This window comes from Rutidosis leptorrhynchoides, chromosome 3 (assembly GCF_046630445.1).
Source record: "Rutidosis leptorrhynchoides isolate AG116_Rl617_1_P2 chromosome 3, CSIRO_AGI_Rlap_v1, whole genome shotgun sequence".
NCBI classification, from domain to species: domain Eukaryota; kingdom Viridiplantae; phylum Streptophyta; class Magnoliopsida; order Asterales; family Asteraceae; genus Rutidosis; species Rutidosis leptorrhynchoides.
This window is the reverse complement of record NC_092335.1, coordinates 530,639,097-530,662,478: the sequence shown is the minus strand read 5'-3', so window position 1 is coordinate 530,662,478 and position 23,382 is coordinate 530,639,097.

The following is a 23,382-nucleotide window of genomic DNA, read 5'->3' as shown; positions in this document are numbered from 1 at the left end:
CGAAACGTGGGCAAAATCAGAAAATTCTATTAATTTGATAACTTATATAATTTTTTATTTTTATAACTAATAGGATATTCAGTGAATGCACCGAGCAAAACGTTCACCACCTTTCATACGTTCACCACCTGTAACTCGATCAAGACATCTAGCCAATATTGTCGCCATTGATTTTTCTTTAGAATCGTCATCTAGTCGACCAAGTACTCCAATTCAAATTTTCGATAATCCATTTTTTGAACCCGACCTCACAATTGATAACCCAGAGGATATTCAAGGACAATTCAGAAATCCTGAACCACTAATCATTCCTCATGAACCACAAATCATACAACCAGAGATTGTCAAGGAAGAAACCATTAAATCAGAATCCCCTAGTGATTCAGATTCAACAAACTCAATCATGGAAAATCAAGAACCTCTAAGTATAGAAGATCGAATGAGAGCTACACGCACTGGCCAAGGTCACGCAATTACTCAACCAGACATTAATGCGCCAGATTATGAAATCAAAGGACAAATCCTACACATGGTAACTAATCAATGCCAATTCATTGGTGCGTCGAAGGAAGATCCAAACGAACATCTTCGCACCTTTAATAGGATCTGTACTTATTTAAAATCAGAGAAGTTGAGGATGAACAGATCTATCTCATGTTATTTCCCTGGACTTTAAAGGGAGAAGCCAAAGATTGGTTAGAATCGTTACCTGAAGGGGCGATTGATACATGGGATGTCTTAGTTGAGAAATTTCTTAAAAGATTCTTTCCGGCATCTAAAGCCGTGAGACTTCAAGGGGAAATTGTTACGTTCACACAGAAGCCAAATGAAACTTTATATGAAGTGTGGACAAGATTTTGAAAGTTGTTGAGAGGATGTCCTCAACACGGTTTAGACACTTATCAAATAGTACAAATATTCTACCAAGGATGCGACATTACTACACGAAAAGACATCGACATAGCAGCTGGTGGTTCCATTATGAAGAAAACCGCAACTAAAGCTTACAAAATTATTGATAACACAGCCTCCCACTCACATGAGTGGCATCAAGAAAAAGACATCGTTAGATCATCTAAAGCGGCTAGAGCCGATTCTAGCCATGAATTTGATTCCATTTCCACAAAGTTAGACACTTTAGAGAGACGAATGGAAAAGATGACTAAAGATATTCACGCAATACGCATTAGTTGTGAACAGTGTGGAGGACCACATTTGACAAAAGATTGTCTCAGTATTGAACAAACAATGGAACAAAGAGAGAATGTTTCATACATGAATCAAAGGCCTGGAAATAGTTATCAAAATAATTATCAACCGCCAAGACCAAACTACAATCAAAATCAGAATTATAATCGAAATGTTCCATACAACAACCAACAAGGTCCTAGCAATCAACAAGTATCTAATAATACTTACAACCAGCAAAGACCTATTTTTTAATATAAACCACCACAAACCGATGATAAAAAGTCAAATTTAGAAGATATGATGTCGTAGCTAGTTGAATCTTAAACTCAATTTTTCACATCTCAGAAACAAACTAATGAACAAAATGCTCAAGCATTTAGAAATCAACAAGCTTCTATCCAAAATCTGAAACAAGAAGTGAGCAACCTAGCAAGGTTGATAGGTGAAAGAAAACCGGGGAGTCTACCTAGCGATACAAATGCTAACCCCCGAAATGAAACAGCTGAAACCATTACCACAAGAAGTGGTATTACACTTAAATCACCTGAAATACCTGTAAATTCTGATGACTCTATTCCTACTACACAGGCACCACAGCCTGCGAAAGAGAAGGAAACAGAATCGGTAGTTGAAAAGGTTAATGAAGATAACACAGTTAAGGCAAAACCTTATGTTAAACCATACCAACCACCACTTCCTTACCCGAGTAAAATGAGAAAAGAAAGACTTGAAGTCGAGCAATCCAAATTCTTGGATATGTTTAAACAAATAAATGTCAACCTTCCTTTCATTGATGTGATTTCAGGAATGCCAAGATATGCTAAATTCCTGAAAGATCTAATCACAAATAGAAAGAAAATGGAAGAACTCTCGGCTGTTACTATGAATGCTAATTATTCTGCAGTGCTATTGAATAAGCTACCAGAAAAACTCTCTGATCCAGGAAGTTTCACAATTCCATGTTTTCTGAGTAGTCTTAGTTCAATAGAAGCATTGGCAGACTTAGGTGCTAGTATAAATTTAATACCGTATTCACTATACGCTAAGCTAGACCTTGGAGAATTGAAACCAACATGAATAAGCATACAACTAGCAGACCGATCAATAAAATATCCCAGAGAGATAATGGAGAACATGCTAGTTAAAGTTGGTACTTTAGTATTTCCAGTAGACTTTGTTATTCTGGATATGGAAGAAGATTCTCGAGTTCCTCTCATATTAGGAAGACCATTCTTAAACACGACTAAAGCAATAATAGATGTGTTTGGTAAGAAACTGACCCTAAGTATAGAGGACGAGAGTGTTACCTTTTCTATTGATAGAGCCATGCAACAATCACAATCTGCAGATGATACATGTTATTATATTCAAACTATAGATTCACATGCAGAATTGTTACAAGAATTTCCAGAATTACAAGGAACAGGAGAATGTTCTTTAGGAGAAGGAACTGAACTAATTGATGAAGCTGAAATATTAGATGCACTCATGGCTAATGAATACGAACCAATAACAGAAGAACTTCAAATGCTAAAGAAGGAAGACAGATATCGATACAAATCATCGATAGAAGAACCACCGATATTAGAGTTAAAGCCACTTCCAAACCATTTGGAATACGCTTATTTACATGGTGAATCTGAATTACCTGTAATAATATCGTCTTCTCTTACTGAAAATGAAAAATTTCAACTCATTTCTGTGCTAAAAGCTCATAAACCAGCTATTGCATGGAAGATTAATGACATTAAAGGTATAAGTCCTTCGTATTGCACACATAAAATCCTTATGGAAGAAAATCATAAAACTATGTGCAACGCCAACGAAGACTAAATCCTAATATGCAAGATGTTATTAAGAAAGAAATTATTAAACTGCTAGATGCAGGTTTAATTTATCCAATCTCTGATAGTCCATGGGTAAGCCCAGTTCAATGTGTACCTAAGAAGGGTGGCATGACTGTCATCACAAATGAAAAAGATGAGCTTATTCCTACTAGGACTGTAACAGGATGGCGTGTTTGTATTGATTATAGAAAACTAAATGACGCCACCAGAAAAGATCACTTTCCCTTACCTTTCATTGATCAAATGTTAGAAAGGTTAGCCGAAAACAGTTACTATTGTTTTCTTGACGGTTTCTCCGGATACTTTTAAATTCCAATCGCACCCGAGGACCAAGAGAAAACCACCTTCACGTGCCCTTATGGTACTTTTGCTTACAAACGCATGCCATTTGGACTTTGCAACGCCCCTGCAACCTTTCAAAGGTGCATGATGGCGATTTTTCATGACATGATAGAAGAATGCATGGAAGTTTTCATGGATGACTTTTCAGTCTTCGGTGATACTTTTGAAACATGTCTAGTTAATCTTGAACGAATGCTTATTAGATGCGAGCAATCAAATCTAGTACTTAATTGGGAGAAATGCCATTTCATGGTTAAAGAAGGCATCGTTCTTGGTCATAAAATTTCAAAGGAAGGAATTGAAGTGGATAGAGCTAAAGTAGATGTAATTGCTAAACTTTCACATCCCACCAATGTTAGAGGAGTTAGGAGTTTTCGAGGGCATGCTGGTTTTTACCGACGTTTCATAAAAGATTTTTCAAAAATTGCCACTCCGATGAATAAACTCCTAGAAAAGGATGCTCCATTCATCTTTTCGGATGAATGCATCAAATCTTTTAATATTCTTAAAGAAAAACTCACTAACGTGTGACGACCCGAAAATTTCTGACTAAATTTAAACTTGATCTTTATATGTTTCCGACACGATAAGAAAAATTTGTTAAGTTAAATATCAAGAATTTTAAACTATGTTCATACATTCATTTAACCTTGACCAAATTCCAATGATTCACGAACCATTAAATGAACATATATGATTAGGTATGTATATGTGTATATATTATAACTTGAAAATGTCAACAAAATATTTAAACGAATAATACTTTACATGAACGTACTTGTTTCAATATTATTAGTGATGGAATTAGAAGATAATATCAAATGATTGAATTATCAGATACATTGACTTATGATTACGAGTCTCTGATGAGAGGCCCACGTTGATATGAAAAATCTTTTCATTTTATCAATATTCGGAAAATGGTAAAGTGATTTACGAGTAAGAACAAATTGTCAATCATTGAGAGTTAGACAAAGGATAGTGGAAGATTGAATTTCTTAAAACTCGATTGATCTATTTTCAAACGAACGAAAACACTTTTCGATATAATAGAACTTGTTTATTTAAAATGTCTTTAATAAACGTAAATTGGAATGTTGGTTGTGTTCATTAAATATATATGTTTTCAAATTAGTTAAGTACACGATAGTAACACTCGTTTAGTGATACGATTGATATTGAAAAAGATAGTACCTAAACAAAGTTGTATCTATTTAAGTTTTAAAATGAAAACGTTACATATTATAATATTTTTCTAAACAATTTTTAAAATGAACTTTGAAATATATTTGGTTTTGAAAGACTAAATATTATAACATTAGTTAAAATAATTCAAATATATTTATTATGTACAAATTTATGATTCTAAATAAAATATATATATATATATATATATATATATATATATATATATATATATATATATATATATATATATATATATATATATATATATATATTTTAACTAGTCATAAAACGTCCCAATTTAAAATAATATATTATGGTAAATAACGAGTCACTGATTTATAGAAGCAAATGACCACGACGCTCAAATTTTATAAGATACATTTTCATAAAGTAAATTTTTGATAAATAAGTCAAATTATTATTAAAGGTACACTTCGTGTAACGTAAAAGGCTAGTTTTCTAAACGTACGAAAGTGCGCTCGAAAAACTGAAAGTGGTACATGAGTCGTGAGACCACGACCGTGTCATTTTTGTAAAAAATATATTTTTACTATGAGCGTAAATATAATATAATATTTAATTAATTCTAAAGATTAAATATAATATATATTAAATAATCTATAACTTACGTAACATGTGTCTAATGTAATTGAAATTGGTGTCGGCAAGAATGGAAATTGGATACCAGCTGTAAAACTAAGTCATGCAATCGCATGACATTATAACATCATCCCCATGCGATCGCATGGGGATCAAATCCTGAAAATGTGTTTAAATATTTGACGAGTTGCAGTTGTCACACACAATCATTCATTTCTCTTTGAACTTCATATTACTCCGTATTATATATTACTCGTATTATTAATTATATTATTATTATTATTATTATTATTATTATTATTATTATTATAATTATTATTAATCATATTAGTATTATTATTATACATAAAATACTACGACGGAGTGCTGCGTGTGTGATCTAAAAAGGGTTTTCAAAACTGGATTTTGAGTAGGATAGGGCTAAGGAAATTATGGGTTATAGCTATGGAGGTGATGGGTATGGTTCATGGGTATGCTTGTGAGGTCAATCTAGTGTTTATCGTCTCTGTTGCGTCTACGTACCTTTCCTGCAATATTGAATCTCAATATTGATTCGTAAGCACTCATAATTAAATTTTTACATGTTAATAGTGTATCCCTGACTAGTGCTCGAGTATTTAGGATTATGCATGCTTGTACTTTTGATATTGCCCTTAGTTAGGTTATGTTGAATATCAAATTAGTTACACCTGCGGTTGAGATAAGATATAAGATATGCATGTCGTTGTAAAGCTAGCGAATAATTAAGAACTTTTCCTTTAGATGTCGAATGATTTCGATGAACAGATTATAAGTTATAGTCAATTGAATTCTTGATATTATTATTAAAAATGATTATTATTATCGCTGTTATTATCGTCGTTCTAGTTTTATCAAATTATTATTATTACTATTATTATTATTATTATTATCATTATAAATGAAAAGTATTATCATTGAAAATTGTTATTTTTATTATTATTACTATCATTAATATTGTTAAAATTATAATTAGTATTATCATTGTTATTATTATCATTATCATTAATATTATCATAATAATTATTATCATCAGTACTATTATAACTAGAAACTAATATTAGTAACACCTAAATTATTATAATTACAATTATTATCATTAACATGAACGCGATATAAAAGACGATTAAAAACTATTAAATGAATTTATTAGGAAATAATGAGTATGAGTATCATGATGAAATTAAAATATTGTAAGGTATTAATCTAGATAAAAATTATCGTTCTTATTATTTTTATCATTTTATTATTATTAAAAGTATTATTAATATTTTTACTAAAATTATCATTTATAATAGAAATATCATTATTATTATAAAATATCATTATTATTGTCATTTTAGATAAAATTATTGTAGTGACCCGAACTTTTCCATGTTTATATATATATATATTAAATGAAATTGTTATTTACATGATTAAGTGTTTCCAACATGTTAAGCAATCAAACCTGTTAAGACTTGATTAATTGAAATAGGTTTCATATAGACAATTGACCACCCAAGTTGATCGGTGATTCACGAACGTTAAAAATTGTAAAAACTATACGATGACATATATATGGTTATATATATAGTTAACATGATTTTATTATAAGTATGTATCTCATTAGGTATTTTAACAATGCGTTATATACATAAAAATGAGACTATTAATTTAAGAAACTCGAAAACTATATATATAACGATTATCGTTATAACAACGTCTTACTAGGTACATATGAATCATATTAAGATATTGATACACTTGGTTAATTATGTTAAATGATAAGTAAATATATTATTAAGTGTATTAACAATGAAATACATATGTAAAAATAAGACTACTAACTTAATGATTTCGAAACGAGACATATATGTAACGATTATCGTTGTAATGACATTTAACTGTATATATCATACTAAGATATATTATATATTATAATATCATGATAATATAACAATTTAACATCTCATTTGTTATAATAAACAATGGGTTAACAACATTCAACAAGATCGTTAACCTAAAGGTTTCAAAACAACGTTTACATGTAACGACTAACGATGACTTAACGACTCAGTTAAAATGTATATACATGTAGTGTTTTAATATGTATTCATACACTTTTGAAAGACTTCAAGACACTTATCAAAATACTTCTACTTAACAAAAATGCTTACAATTACATCCTCGTTCAGTTTCATCAACAATTCTACTCGTATGCACCCGTATTCGTACTCGTACAATACACAGCTTTTAGATGTATGTACTATTGATATATACACTCCAATGATCAGCTCTTAGGAGCCCATGTGAGTCATCTAACACATGTGGGAGCCATAATTTGGCAACTAGCATGAAATATCTCATAAAACTACAAAAATATGAGTAATCATTCATGACTTATTTACATGAAAACAAAATTACATATCCTTTATATCTAATCCATACACCAACGACCAAAAAACACCTACAAACACTTTCATTCTTCAATTTTCTTCATATAATTGATCTCTCTCAAGTTCTATCTTCAAGTTCCAAGTGTTCTTCATAAATTCCAAAAGTTCTAGTTTCATAAAATCAAGAATACTTCCAAGATTGAAAGTTTACTTCCAAGTTTTCTAAATCCATTCCAAATAATCATCCAAGATCAAGAAACCTTTGTTACTTACAGTAGGTTATCTTTCTAATACAAGGTAATAATCATATTCAAACTTTAATTCAATTTCTATAACTATAACAATCTTATTTCGAGTGGAAATCTTACTTGAAATTGTTTTCGTGTCATGATTCTGCTTCAAGAACTTTCAAGCCATCCAAGGGTCCTTTGAAGCTAGATCTATTTTTCTCATTTCCAGTAGATTTATCCAAGGAACTTGAGGTAGTAATGATGTTCATTACATCATTCGATTCATACATATAAAGCTATCTTATTCGAAGGTTTAAAATTGTAATCACTAGAACATAGTTTAGTTAATTCTAAACTTGTTCGCAAATAAAAGTTAATCCTTCTAACTTGACTTTTAAAATAAACTAAACGCATGTTCTATATCTATATGATATGCTAACTTAATGATTTAAAACCTGGAAACACGAAAAACACCGTAAAACCGGATTTACGCCGTCGTAGTAACACCGCGGGCTGTTTTGGATTAGTTAATTAAAAACTATGATAAACTTTGATTTAAAAGTTGTTATTCTGGGAAAATTATTTTTATTATGAACATGAAACTATATCAAAAAATTATGGTTAAACTCAAAGTGGAAGTATGTTTTCTAAAATGGTCATCTAGACGTCGTTCTTTCGACTGAAATGACTACCTTTACAAAAACGACTTGTAACTTATTTTTCCGACTATAAACCTATACTTTTTCTATTTAGATTCATAAAATAGAGTTCAATATGAAACCATAGCAATTTGATTCACTCAAAACGGATTTAAAATGAAGAAGTTATGGGTAAAACAAGATTGGATAATTTTTCTCATTTTAGCTACGTGAAAATTGGTAACAAATCTATTCCAACCATAACTTAATCAACTTGTATTGTATATTATGTAATCTTGAGATACCATAGACACGTATACAATGTTTCGACCTATCATGTCGACACATCTATATATATTTCGGAACAACCATAGACACTCTATATGTGAATGTTGGAGTTAGCTATACAGGGTTGAGGTTGATTCCAAAATATATATAGTTTGAGTTGTGATCAATACTGAGATACGTATACACTGGGTCGTGGATTGATTCAAGATAATATTTATCGATTTATTTCTGTACATCTAACTGTGGACAACTAGTTGTAGGTTACTAACGAGGACAGCTGACTTAATAAACTTAAAACATCAAAATATATTAAAAGTGTTGAAAATATATTTTGAACATACTTTGATATATATGTATATATTGTTATAGGTTCGTGAATCAACCAGTGGCCAAGTCTTACTTCCCGACGAAGTAAAAATCTGTGAAAGTGAGTTATAGTCCCACTTTTAAAATCTAATATTTTTGGGATGAGAATACATGCAGGTTTTATAAATGATTTACAAAATAGACACAAGTACGTGAAACTACATTCTATGATTGAATTATCAAAATCGAATATGCCCCTTTTTATTAAGTCTGGTAATCTAAGAATTAGGAAACAGACACCCTAATTGAAGCGAATCCTAAAGATAGATCTATTGGGCCTAACAAACCCCATCCAAAGTACCGGATGCTTTAGTACTTCAAAATTTATATCATATCCGAAGGGTGTCCCGGAATGATGGGGATATTCTTATATATGCATCTTGTTAATGTCGGTTACCAGGTGTTCACCATATGAATGATTTTTATCTCTATGTATGAGATGTGTATTGAAATATGAAATCTTGTGGTCTATTGTTACGATTTGATATATATAGGTTAAACCTATAACTCACTAACATTTTTGTTGACGTTTAAAGCATGTTTATTCTCAGGTGAATACTAAGAGCTTCCGCTGTTGCATACTAAAATAAGGACAAGATTTGGAGTCCATGTTTGTATGATATTGTGTAAAAACTGCATTCAAGAAACTGATTTCGATGTAACATATTTGTATTGTAAACCATTATGTAATGGTCGTGCGTAAACATGATATTTTAGATTATCATTATTTGATAATCTACGTAAAGCTTTTTGAACCTTTATTTATGAAATAAAGGTTATGGTTTGTTTTAAAAATGAATGCAGTCTTTGAAAAATGTCTCATATATAGGTCAAAACCTCGCAACGAAATCAATTAATATGGAACGTTTTTAATTAATAAGAACGGGACATTTCAGTTGGTATCCGAGCGTTGGTCTTAGAGAACCAGAAAATTTGCATTAGTGTGTCTTATCGAGTTTGTTAGGATGCATTAGTGAGTCTGGACTTCGACCGTGTTTTCTTTAAAAATGATTGCTTAACATTTTTGTTGGAAACTATATATTATTAACATGTATATATTATGTGATATATTAATCTCTTAACATGTTTGATATTGTGTGATAGATGTCTACCTCTAGCACAAATCTCATTGACTCACCTAATAATAATGAAGAGTCGAATATATATTGGACTTATTCACAAGTTTTCGAAGAAGAACCGGAAGAAGAATCAGAACCGGAAGAAGAATCAGAACCAGAAGAGGAGGAACCGGAGGAGGAAATAGAACCGGTGGGGGAAATAATAAAACGGTTAAGTAAAAGAAAAACCGACCAAGGTTAATTATGGTCAATGGTGTTTCCGCTAAGGAAGCAAAATATTGGGAGGATTACCAATTCTCCGATGAATCGGATTCCGACGAGAATTCCGATGATGTTATAGAAATTACCCCAACTGAATTTAAAAAGGCAAAAGAAAATAATAAGGGAAAGGGCATAAAAATAGAGAAATCTAATTCCAACCCCGATGAACTTTATATGTATCGTCAACACCCGTATTTCTTAAGTTGTGACAATAACCCGGGAACCTCTAAACCACCAGGTTTTTCTAAACCAATGTGGAAAACGACAGCTCGTATTAGGGGAACATCATATATCCCTAGAAACTTGTCAAAACGAACCAAAACTGAAGAAGAAGAAATGAGCGAGTCGGAATAAGATAGTTGTATTCGTGTGGTGTAATATATGTAATATAGTGTGCTTATGCTTTATGATATATGTAAAAATTGCTTGTATTAATAAGTATTTTTTTATGAATCTAACTCTTGTCTATTTTACAGTATAAAAACACAAAATGGATAGACAACCCAATATTTTAAGAGACCTACCTGGAGACATGATTGATGAAATCTTGTCTAGAGTCGGTCAGAATTCCTCGGCACAACTATTTAAGGCGAGATCAGTTTGTAAGACATTCGAAGAACGTTCCAAGAATTCCTTGGTTTATAAAAGGCTTTCGTTCGAAAGATGGGGGATATCACATTGGGAAATCCATAAGTTACGATGTGTTTACTTTGACGCATATATTGCGGGGAACCCAAATGCTATTTTACGTAACGGGTTAAGAAATTATTTTGACTCAATATATCCGAATATAGGACTTCATGATTTAGAAAAAGCGGCTAACATGCAACATAAAGAAGCATGTTATGCTTACGGCTTAGTAATGTTCGCTTCTCACCAAAGTGAGAACAAGAATATCGAGCTACAACTATTAAACAAAACGTTCCCACAAGTGACGGAGTCGGTAATTGGGGTAAGAAATGAGGGTTTTAGGTTATTACGAGACTGTTGGTCATTACGTAACCCTCGTCCCTTTGACGACGTTACAACACGCTATCTTATCAACGGCCATAACGGTTATGTTCCACAAGACCAAGGATGGGAAGTAGTCCTAGTAAAACCAGAATGCATGACTTGTTTCTGGACGTATGAATTACGTGTCTTTATTGCCTTTGCTGAACGACTTGTGTACTAGCTAGAATTATCTTCACAACTATCTTGTATCAAAGTTATTGTGTGCTATATTTCATGCTTTATGTAAAATAAGCGGTATTGTAAGTTTGTAAAATATTGTATAAAAGTTTAAACGCGAAATATTATTATAATCAGTTTTTTATATAGAATTGTAGTAGTTGAATTGTATATTAGCTACTAAGTATGAACTTAACGGGTAGGTACTACCCGAATTTAAACTTATAAAACGCAAATATGAAGAAAAAGCTTTTATAAATGAGTTCATATTATGCTACGAAATACTATTAACTACTCTTAATATTCTGTATGATTAACTTGTTCCATTTGACTATTTTGAAGGAAATGGCACCGACTACTCGACACACCGTGAATATGAATGAAGAGGAATTCCGTACTTTTCTAGCTTCAAACATAGCCGCAGTACAGGCTGCGCTACATACCAACAATAACCTTGGATCTAGCAGTACAGGAAATCGTGTAGGATGCACCTACAAAGAATTCACTGCCTGCAAACCTTTGGAATTTGATGGAACCGAAGGACCGATCGGATTGAAACGGTAGACCGAGAAGGTCGAATCGGTGTTTGCCATAAGTAAGTGTACTGAAGAGGACAAAGTGAAGTACGCTACGCATACCTTCACAGGTTCTGCGTTAACATGGTGGAATACCTATCTAGAGCAAGTGGGACAAGATGATGCGTACGCACTACCATGGTCAGCATTCAAGCACTTGATGAACGAGAAGTACCGTCCCAGAACCGAGGTCAATAAGCTCAAGACAGAACTTAGAGGGTTACGAACCCAAGGATTTGATATTACCACGTATGAAAGATGATTCACAGAATTGTGCCTATTGTGTCCGGGAGCTTTCGAAGATGAGGAAGAGAAGATCGACGCGTTTGTGAAAGGATTACCGGAAAGAATCCAAGAAGATGTAAGTTCACACGAGCCCGCCTCCATACAACAGGCATGTAGAATGGCTCACAAACTAGTGAACCAAATTGAGGAAAGAATTAAAGAACAGACGGCTGAAGAGGCCAATGTGAAGCAAGTCAAAACAAAGTGGGAGGAAAACGGTGATAAGAATCACCAATACAACAACAACAGCAATTACAATAATAATCGCAACAATTATCCCAACAATCGCAACATTAATCGCAACTACAACAAACGGCCCAACAACAACAACAACAAAAACAACAACAACAACAACAACAACAACAACAACAACAACAACAACAACAACAACAACAACAACAACAACAACAACAACAACAACAACAACAACAACAACAACAACAACAACAACAACAACAACAACAACAACAACAACAACAACAACAACAACAACAACAACAACAACAACAACAACAACAACAACAACAACAACAACAACAACAACAACAACAACAACAACAACAACAACAACAACAACAACAACAACAACAACAACAACAATAACAACAACAGCAACTACAACAATCATCCCAACAACAATAACAACCGCAACAACAACAATCAGAAGCAGCTATGCCAAAGGTGTGAAAAGTATCACTCGGGGTTATGCACCAAATTTTGCAACAAGTGTAAAAGAAATGGTCATAGCGCGGCGAAGTGTGAGGTCTACGGACCAGGGGTTAACAGAACGAAAGGAATAAATGGTGTCGGAACGAGTAATGGCGGAGCAAGTAGTGTCGGAGCAAGTTATGCCAATATAGTTTGTTATAAATGTGGAAAACCGGGCCACATTATTAGAAATTTCCCGAACCAGGAGAACACGAATGGACAAGGCCGCGGAAGAGTTTTCAATATTAATGCGGCAGAGGCACAGGAAGACCCGGAGCTTATTACGGGTACGTTTCTTATTGACAATAAATCTGCTTACGTTTTATTTGATTCGGGTGCGGATAGAAGCTATATGAGTAGAGATTTTTGTGCTAAATTAAGTTGTCCATTGACGCCGTTGGATAGTAAATTTTTACTCGAATTAGCAAACGGTAAATTAATTTCAGCAGATAATATATGCCGGAATCGAGAAATTAAACTGGGTAGCGAAATATTTAAGATTGATTTGATACCAGTAGAGTTAGGGAGTTTTGATGTAATAGTTGGCATGGAATGGCTGAAGAAGGTGAAAGCAGAGATCGTATGTTATAAAAATGCAATTCGCATTGTACGAGAAGAAGGAGAACCCTTAATGGTGTACGGAGAAAAGGGCAACACGAAGCTACATCTTATTAGTAATTTGAAGGCACAAAAACTAATAAGAAAAGGTTGCTATGCTGTTCTAGCACACGTCGAGAAAGTACAAACTGAAGAAAAGAGCATCAATGATGTTCCCGTTGCAAAAGAATTTCTCGATGTATTTCTGAAAGAATTACCGAGATTACCCCCACATCGATCCGTTGAATTTCAAATAGATATTGTACCAGGAGCTGCACCAATAGCTCGTGCTCCTTACAGACTCGCACCCAGCGAGATGAAAGAACTGCAAAGCCAATTACAAGAACTTTTAAAGCGTGGTTTCATTCGACCAAGCACATCACCGTGGGGAGCTCCTGTTTTGTTGGTCAAAAAGAAAGATGGTACATTCAGGTTGTGTATCGACTACCGAGAGTTGAACAAACTTACCATCAAGAACCGCTACCCACTACCGAGAATCGACGACTTATTTGATCAACTACAAGGCTCGTCTGTTTATTCACAGATTGACTTACGTTCCGGGTATCATCAAATGCGGGTGAAAGAAGATGATATTCTAAAGACTGCTTTCAGAACACGTTACGATCATTACGAGTTTATGGTCATGCCGTTTGGTTTAACTAATGCACCAGCTGTGTTCATGGACCTTATGAACCGAGTGTGTGGACCATACCTTGACAAGTTTGTCATTGTTTTCATTGATGACATACTTATTTACTCAAAGAATGACCAAGAACACGGTGAACATTTGAGAAAGGTGTTAGAAGTATTGAGGAAGGAAGAATTGTACGCTAAGTTTTCAAAGTGTGCATTTTGGTTGGAAGAAGTTCAATTCCTCGGTCACATAGTGAACAAAGAAGGTATTAAGGTGGATCCGGCAAAGATAGAAACTGTTGAAAAGTGGGAAACCCCGAAAACTCCGAAACACATACGCCAGTTTTTAGGACTATCTGGTTACTACAGAAGGTTCATCCAAGACTTTTCCAGAATAGCAAAACCCTTGACTGCATTAACGCATAAAGGGAAGAAATTTGAATGGAAGGATGAACAAGAGAAAGCGTTTCATTTATTGAAGAAAAATCTAACTACGGCACCTATACTGTCATTGCCTGAAGGGAATGATGATTTTGTGATTTATTGTGACGCATCAAAGCAAGGTCTCGGTTGTGTATTAATGCAACGAACGAAGGTGATTGCTTACGCGTCTAGACAATTGAAGATTCACGAACAAAATTATACGACGCATGATTTGGAATTAGGCGCGGTTGTTTTTGCATTAAAGACTTGGAGGCACTACTTATATGGGGTCAAAAGTATTATATATACCGACCACAAAAGTCTTCAACACATATTTAATCAGAAACAACTGAATATGAGGTAGCGTAGGTGGATTGAATTGTTGAATGATTATAACTTTGAGATTCGTTACCACCAGGGGAAGGCAAATGTGGTAGCCGACGCCTTGATCAGGAAGGACAGAGAACCCATTCGAGTAAAATCTATGAATATAATGATTCACAATAACCTTACTACTCAAATAAAGGAGGCGCAACAAGGAGTTTTAAAAGAGGGAAATTTAAAGGATGAAATACCCAAAGGATCGGAGAAGCATCTTAATATTTGGGAAGATGGAACCCGGTATAGGGCTGAAAGAATTTGGGTACCAAAATTTGAAGATATGAGAGAAATGGTACTTAGAGAAGCTCATAAAACCAGATACTCAATACATCCGGGAACGGGGAAGATGTACAAGGATCTTAAGAAACATTTTTGGTGGCCGGGTATGAAAGCTGATGTTGCTAAATACGTAGGAGAATGTTTGACGTGTTCTAAGGTCAAAGCTGAGCATCAGAAACCATCAGGTCTACTTCAACAACCCGAAATCCCGGAATGGAAATGGGAAAACATTACCATGGATTTCATCACTAAATTGCCAAGGACTGCAAGTGGTTTTGATACTATTTGGGTAATAGTTGATCGTCTCACCAAATCAGCACACTTCCTGCCAATAAGAGAAGATGACAAGATGGAGAAGTTAGCACGACTGTATTTGAAGGAGTCGTCTCCAGACATGGAATACCAATCTCTATTATCTCTGATAGGGATGGTAGATTTATTTCAAGATTCTGGCAGACATTACTAGGAACTCGTCTAGACATGAGTACTGCCTATCATCCACAAACTGATGGGCAGAGTGAAAGGACGATACAAACGCTTGAAGACATGCTATGAGCATGTGTTATTGATTTTGGAAACAGTTGGGATCGACATCTACCGTTAGCAGAATTTTCCTACAACAACAGCTACCATTCAAGCATTGAGATGGCGCCGTTTGAAGCACTTTATGGTAGAAAGTGCAGGTCTCTGATTTGTTGGAGTGAAGTGGGGGATAGACAGATTACGGGTCCGGAGATAATACAAGAAACTACCGAGAAAATCATCCAAATTCAACAAAGATTGAAAACCACCCAGAGTCGACAAAAGAGCTACGCGAACAGTAAAAGAAAAGATATAGAGTTTGAAATTGGAGAAATGGTCATGCTTAAGGTTTCACCTTGGAAAGGCGTTGTTCAATTTGGTAAACAGGGGAAACTAAATCCAAGGTACATTGGACCATTCAAGATTATAGATCGTGTCGGACCAGTAGCTTACCAACTGGAGCTACCTCAACAACTCGCGGCTGTACATAACACTTTCCACTTCTCAAATTTGAAGAAATGTTTTGCTAAAGAAGATCTCACTATTCCATTGGACGAAATCCAAATCAATGAAAAACTTCAATTCATTGAAGAACCCGTCGAAATAATGGATCGTGAGGTTAAGAGACTTAAACAAAACAAGATACCGATTGTTAAGGTTCGATGGAATGCTCGTAGAGGACCCGAGTTCACCTGGGAGCGTGAAGATCAGATGAAGAAGAAATACCCGCATTTATTTCCAGAAGATACGTCAACACCTCCAACTGCTTAAAATTTCGGGACGAAATTTATTTAACGGGTAAGTACTGTAGTGACCCGAACTTTTCCATGTTTATATATATATATATTAAATGAAATTGTTATTTACATGATTAAGTGTTTCCAACATGTTAAGCAATCAAACTTGTTAAGACTTGATTAATTGAAATACGTTTCATATATACAATTGACCACCCAAGTTGATCGGTGATTCACGAACGTTAAAACTTGTAAAAACTATACGATGACATATATATGGTTATATATATAGTTAACATGATTTTATTATAAGTATGTATCTCATTAGGTATTTTAACAATGAGTTATATACATAAAAATGAGACTATTAATTTAAGAAACTCGAAAACTATATATATAACGATTATCGTTATAACAACGTCTTACTAGGTACATATGAATCATATTAAGATATTGATACACTTGGTTAATTATGTTAAATGATAAGTAAATATATTATTAAGTGTATTAACAATGAAATACATATGTAAAAATAAGACTACTAACTTAATGATTTCGAAACGAGACATATATGTAACGATTATCGTTGTAACGACATTTAACTGTATATATATCATACTAAGATATATTATATATCATAATATCATGATAATATAACAATTTAACATCTCATTTGTTATAATAAACAATGGGTTAACAACATTCAACAAGATCATTAACCTAAAGGTTTCAAAACAACGTTTACATGTAACGACTAACGATGACTTAACGACTCAGTTAAAATGTATATACATGTAGTGTTTTAATATGTATTCATACACTTTTGAAAGACTTCAAGACACTTATCAAAATACTTCTACTTAACAAAAATGCTTACAATTACATCCTCGTTCAGTTTCATCAACAATTCTACTCGTATGCACCCGTATTCGTACTCGTACAATACACAGCTTTTAGATGTATGTACTATTGGTATATACACTCCAATGATCAGATCTTAGCAGTACATGTGAGTCACCTAACATATGTGGGAGTCATCATTGGGCAACTAGCATGAAATATCTCATAAAATTACAAAAATATGAGTAATCATTCATGACTTATTTACATGAAAATAAAATTACATATCCTTTATATCTAATCCATACACCAATGACCAAAAACACCTACAAACTCTTTCATTCTTCAATTTTCTTCATCTAATTGATCTCTCTCAAGTTCTATCTTCAAGTTCCAAGTGTTCTTCATAAATTCCAAAAGTTCTAGTTTCATAAAATCAAGAATACTTCCAAGATTGCAAGTTTACTTCCAAGTTTTCTAAATCCATTCCAAATAATCATCCAAGATCAAGAAACCTTTGTTACTTACAGTAGGTTATATTTCTAATACAAGGTAATAATCATATTCAAACTTTAATTCAATTTCTATAACTATAACAATCTTATTTCGAGTGGAAATCTTACTTGAAATTATTTTCGTGTCATGATTCTGCTTCAAGAACTTTCAAGCCATCCAAGGATCCTTTGAAGCTAGATCTATTTTTCTCATTTCCAGTAGGTTTATCCAAGGAACTTGAGGTAGTAATAATGTTCATTACATCATTCGATTCATACATATAAAGCTATCTTATTCGAAGGTTTAAAATTGTAATCACTAGAACATAGTTTAGTTAATTCTAAACTTGTTCGCAAATAAAAGTTAATCCTTCTAACTTGACTTTTAAAATCAACTAAACACATGTTCTATATCTATATGATATGCTAACTTAATGATTTAAAACCTGGAAACACGAAAAACACCGTAAAACCGGATTTACGCCGTCGTAGTAACACCGCGGGCTGTTTTGGATTAGTTAATTAAAAAATATGATAAACTTTGATTTAAAAGTTGTTATTCTGGGAAAATGATTTTTATTATGAACATGAAACTATATCCAAAAATTATGGTTAAACTCAAAGTGGAAGTATGTTTTTTAAAATGGTCATCTAGACGTCGTTCTTTCGACTGAAATGACTACCTTTACAAAAACGACTTGTAACTTATTTTTCCGACTATAAACCTATACTTTTTCTGTTTAGATTCATAAAATAAAGTTCAATATGAAACCATAGCAATTTGATTCACTCAAAACGGATTTAAAATGAATAAGTTATGGGTAAAACAAGATTGGATAATTTTTCTCATTTTAGCTACGTGAAAATTGGTAACAAATCTATTCCAACCATAACTTAATCAACTTGTATTGTATATTATGTAATCTTGAGATACCATAGACACGTATACAATGTTTCGACCTATCATGTCGATACATCTATATATATTTCGGAACAACCATAGACACTCTATATGTGAATGTTGGAGTTAGCTATACAGGGTTGAGGTTCATTCCAAAATATATATAGTTTGAGTTGTGATCAATACTGAGATACGTATACACTGGGTCGTGGATTGATTCAAGATAATATTTATCGATTTATTTCTGTACATCTAACTGTGGACAACTAGTTGTAGGTTACTAACGAGGACAGCTGACTTAATAAACTTAAAACATCAAAATATATTAAAAGTGTTGAAAATATATTTTGAACATACTTTGATATATATGTATATATTGTTATAGGTTAGTGAATCAACCAGTGGCCAAGTCTTACTTCCCGACGAAGTAAAAATATGTGAAAGTGAGTTATAGTCCCACTTTTAAAATCTAATATTTTTGGGATGAGAATACATGCAGGTTTTATAAATGATTTACAAAATATACACAAGTACGTGAAACTACATTGTATGGTTGAATTATCAAAATCGAATATGCCCCTTTTTATTAAGTCTGGTAATCTAAGAATTAGGGAACAGACACCCTAATTGACGCGAATCCTAAAGATAGATCTATTGGGCCTAACAAACCCCATCCAAAGTACCGGATGCTTTAGTACTTCGAAATTTATATCATATTCGAAGGGTGTCCCGGAATGATGGGGATATTCTTATATATGCATCTTGTTAATGTCGGTTACCAGGTGTTCACCATATGAATGATTTTTATCTCTATGTATGGGATGTGTATTGAAATATGAAATCTTGTGGTCTATTGTTACGATTTGATATATATAGGTTAAACCTATAACTCACCAACATTTTTGTTGACGTTTAAAGCATGTTTATTCTCAGGTGAATACTAAGAGCTTCCGCTGTTGCATACTAAAATAAGGACAAGATTTGGAGTCCATGTTTGTATGATATTGTGTAAAAACTGCATTCAAGAAACTGATTTCGATGTAACATATTTGTATTGTAAACCATTATGTAATGGTCGTGTGTAAACAGGATATTTTAGATTATCATTATTTGATAATCTACGTAAAGCTTTTTGAACCTTTATTTATGAAATAAAGGATATGGTTTGTTTTAAAAATGAATGCAGTCTTTGAAAAACGTCTCATATAGAGGTCAAAAACTCGCAACGAAATCAATTAATATGGAACGTTTTTAATTAATAATAACGGGACATTTCAATTATTATTTTAAAGTTAATATTAAAAAGTATCGTAAATATTAATGTATCATAGTTAGGATTATCATTTTATTATAATATCATTTTTAGTAAATATAAGTATTGATATTTTTATTAATAGAATAATAATAATTATTATTACAAAAATAATACAACTTTTATTTATTATTATTATCAATGTTATTTTATTAAATAAATATGTAATACAAGCAATATAATCACCTTAATAAAACCTATTGTAATATTTTTATAATGTTAAATGAACTTTATAAATTTATTACTTAACATATATAAAAGTATATTTTTAAATAAAGTTTTATTTATCAATAAATGAATTATATTATTTACTCTAATAAATCTTTTAAAATATTTTAATATATAAAAATGACGATATTTAAACTATATAATAATCATGTATAAATTTTGAAAATCATTTTTGAGTCAAATTGACTTTTGTTGACTTTTGCATATTAGTCTCGAGCATTAGGATTGTGGTACACTATGACATAACCTAAATTGTTAGACAAATATTGATCAACATATAAATATATATAAATAATATAGGTTCGTGAATCCAAGGCCAACCCTACACTTGTTCAATGATGTTATATGTATTTTTACTACAAAATACAGTACGGTGAGTTTCATTTACCTTTTTACCCTTTATATTTTTGGGACTGAGAATACATGCGCTTTTATAAATGTTTGACGAAATAGACACAAGTAATTGAAACTACATTCTATGGTTGAATTATCGAAATCAAATATGTCCCTTTTTATTAAAGTCTGGTAATCTAAGAATTAGGGAACAGACACCCTAATTGACGCGAATCCTAAAGATAGATCAATTGGGTCTAACAAACCCCATCCAAAGTACCGGATGCTTTAGTACTTCAAAATTTATATCCCGAAGGAGGATCCCGGAATGATAGGGGATATTCTTATATGTATCTAGTTAATGTCGGTTACCAGGTGTTCACCATTATGAATGATTATTTTTGTCTCTATGCATGGGACGTATATTTATGAGAACTGGAAATGAAATTCTTGTGGTCTATTAAAATGATGGAAATAAATGATTATGATAAACTAATGAACTCACCAACATTTTGGTTGACACTTTAAAGCATGTTTATTCTCAGGTGTTAAAGAAATCTTCCGCTGTGCATTTGCTCATTTTAAAGATATTACTTGGAGTCTTTCATAGCATGTTTCGAAGAACGTTGCATTCGAGTCATTGAGTTCATCAAAGATTATTATTAAATCAATTTATAGTTGGATAGTGGATATTATGAAATGGTATGCATGCCTGTCAATTTTCGATGTAAAGAAAGTTTGTCTTTTAAAAACGAATGCAATGTTTGTAAAATGTATCATATAGAGGTCAAATACCTCGCAATGTAATCAACTATTGTGAATCGTTTATAATGTATATAAACGGGTCCTTTCAGTTCGTATCAGAGCGGTGGTCTTAGCAAACCAGGTCTGCATTAGTGTGTCTAACTGATAAGTCGATAGGATGCATTAGTGAGTCTGGACTTCGACCGTGTCTGCATGTCAAAAGTTTTGCTTATCATTTTGTGTCGAAAATTAACTACTTATCATCCTCAGGAAATTACCTGCTTATCATTTTTAGTCTAAGACACGTCTTGCTGCATTGATTGCATGAATAGTGTATAGACAAAAATTCATATCTTAGCATATCTGCTAAATCATATCTTATCGTATCTTTTACTTTAAACTTTTCCTGACATATCCCGCAAAGTCCTCCGTAATCTACGAAATCTTTTGATCTATATATATATATATATATATATATATATATATATATATATATATATATATATATATATATATATATATATATATATATATATATATATATATATATATATTCTATGTAATTAGAATACCATCCGTTAGCCAAAATCATTTCATATCGAAAAAAAAAATCCTTTATCCAATCGTACGAAATGGAATCCCATTCAAGCTCCGAAAGCAGTGTGACCGGAATAGATCAACCAATCAGTCATCACCTATTTTGTATGAATTAAGGATGGGTTCGTAGCCTCCTCAATCATTGCAGACAAGAAGAAGGTGATCCCTTCCATCCACCACATTGCCCTCTTGACGAAGAACCTAAAGCACTTACAGGCGAACCTGTCCGAAACACCATTTTCTCGCTCATTTCCAGAGTATCTCGTCACGATTATATATTACATCAAATTTTAGATTTTATTTATCCGCTCGTCCGAACCGACAATCACCCCGGTGTAATAGAAGAAGTCAACGAGCTTCGCGCTCGGGTAGTGGCTTTGGAGAATATGGTGCCGAGATTACAAACACCAGCAGCAGCATCAGCAGCATAACCAGTACCACCATCATCAAAGCCAACAGTACCATTACCACCTCCAACCACAACCGCTTCGTAAACCTCAACTTCACAATCTGTCCCACGAGCATCAACGTCATACGTACCATAGATACCAAGGAGTACCAACAACAATAACTGACGAAGTATTAATTCATAATTTCATTGGAGAAACATTCTGCGGCGATTATGTAAATTCTAAAGTCTTAGAAATTATCTATTCTAACCCTAACCATAAATCAGATGAGTGAGCCAAAATAATAGAAGGAAGAATAGAAACCCTGACAAGAATGGTGCATGATTTACAAGTTAGACTTGTTTTACCAACAGCATCATCAGTACCGTAGCATCACCAGCACAGTCAGTGCCTTCAACATCGTCGAAATCAGCAACACCTACAACATCGCAAGCTTTGCCAGTTCAAGAATCACTGTGGACATCATTACGAATCAATAACGCGTATATTGTATCAACGAGTTACGAAGTATTAATTCATTCCCTCTGAAGAAATTATATGTATATTTCATATAAATGTTGAGATCAAAATAAATCTTTCCGTACTAAGCTATTATGTATGGATCTTAACTACTTGGTTAATTCATATAACAGATATGCAATAATGTACGTCCTTCGCCACAACTTAACCATCGTTAACTACAAACTTTGTCTCAATTCAATAAATTCCAATTCATAATAAATCAAGTATATTATTCAAATATATGTTTGATTTTACACTTTCATCATCAATGTATTCGAAAAATTTT